We start from the raw sequence: 1,548 nt of genomic DNA, 5'->3' as shown, positions 1-1,548 counted from the left end.
GGAGCGGGCACTGCACTCCAGTCTGGGCAACAGAGTGAGATTCCAACTCAAAAAAAAAAAGAAAGAACCCAAAATTGGTTTAGCTTTGTTAAAAGAAAAGTTATGCTGCAGGCTATTGTCATGATGGTTAACAATGCAAGGAAAAACACCACTCAAATCACAATGTTGCAATATCTTTGCTCAATTGGACTATGGTTGGTGTTGGTCATATGTTAGACTCCACATGGGCACAGCTCTAATGCAGTGAATCCTTAGAAGAAGACAATTTTCAAATCACATATTTCCTCAGAGGTAATCTCAGGAGCAGATTTAAATATTTCTAACATAGTAATATACCAAAAAAGCCAGGACTTGCCCTCAACTGACCACTACCTTGTAACCTCAGTAATCAAATACATACTGGTCTGTAACAAATTATCTCATATTAACTAACAGACCTTCTTCAAAAAAATATTTTTTCTGATAGGGACAAATGCACATTTAGGTGTGAACCGAGAAACCTGCTTAACAATTAGAACTTAATTTGAATTTACTGATTTTCAAAACATTTTGGATATTAACAAGTGTTATTTAACCCTAAGGAACCAGTTTAACCTCAGAGAAGACAATTTACGAAGAGTTAGAGGCTTTTTTAATTTGGTGCTTTTTTACAGCTTGACTGGTGCTTCTTTCCTCACTGTCTTCACATCAGCCATGGGACCAATTCTATTTTCAGTAAATGTCTGACAGCTTTTAACTTGATAACAGTCTCAGCACTTTTATTAAGCATGCAAGACTAACAAAAACTTTGGCAATGCATAAGTGTAACACAATGACGAGACCTTTTACAATTAACTCTTCTAATACTGCCTTCAAAATGTGGAAATTGTGCTACATCCACCAAAAGAGGGCCCCATCTACTCAAATATTTTAGTACTTCACCCCAGGAATGGACTTTTTTGCATTTGGATTCAGATTGCTATTGACCACAAGATCTTCCAGAGAAGTGCCATCGCTGATAACAAGGTCATTAAACTGGTCTTGAATTTGGTCCATAGTTTGTGGGAGATCTCGAGCTGGAATAAACCACTCATGCTCTTCTTCCTCTTCCAGCATTTCTTGGTAAACAGCATTCAATAAATAGTTCTTCCCATAACTTCTATTTATCTGTTGAATTCCTCTTCATTTTCAATCCACATGGACTCTGCAAATGGATTGTCATCTTCATGAGAATGACTGTTAATAATCACATCTTCATTGATGATGCTTGAGCTAGTACTGCTGTAACTTGGATCTTTCATGATCGGTATTAGTTCTTGTTTCCAATGCACAGCAGCAGGCACGGCAGCCAATGCATCGCGGGTCTCCACAGGCAGCGCCACTCCCCCGCTTGACATGTGCTTCCCACACCTTTATTTTAAAATGAAAATTTTACCTGTGTTATCTATGTAGAGATGTTCAGCTACCTAGAACTTCTGATACACAAACACAACTTCTGGAGACTTGGAAGATACATAAGATCTGCTATAACCACCAGTGTTACTGTAGCAGGGCACTTGACATGAGCCT

At 38.3% G+C, this 1,548-nt stretch overlaps 1 pseudogene; it reads right to left on the bottom strand.

The window, feature by feature from the left end:
• Positions 1–900: 900 nt before the first annotated feature.
• On the bottom strand, positions 901–1,280 carry LOC103274386 (annotated as a pseudogene).
• Between the last annotated feature and the right edge of the window lie 268 nt (positions 1,281–1,548).

The sequence above is a fragment of the Carlito syrichta genome, unplaced genomic scaffold (assembly GCF_000164805.1).
Source record: "Carlito syrichta isolate Samal-C Ts95f unplaced genomic scaffold, Tarsius_syrichta-2.0.1 Scaffold314761, whole genome shotgun sequence".
In the NCBI taxonomy this organism is placed as follows: Eukaryota; Metazoa; Chordata; class Mammalia; order Primates; family Tarsiidae; genus Carlito; species Carlito syrichta.
The sequence above is the reverse complement of the archived record's forward strand: the minus strand, read 5'-3'. Positions and strand labels throughout refer to the sequence as shown.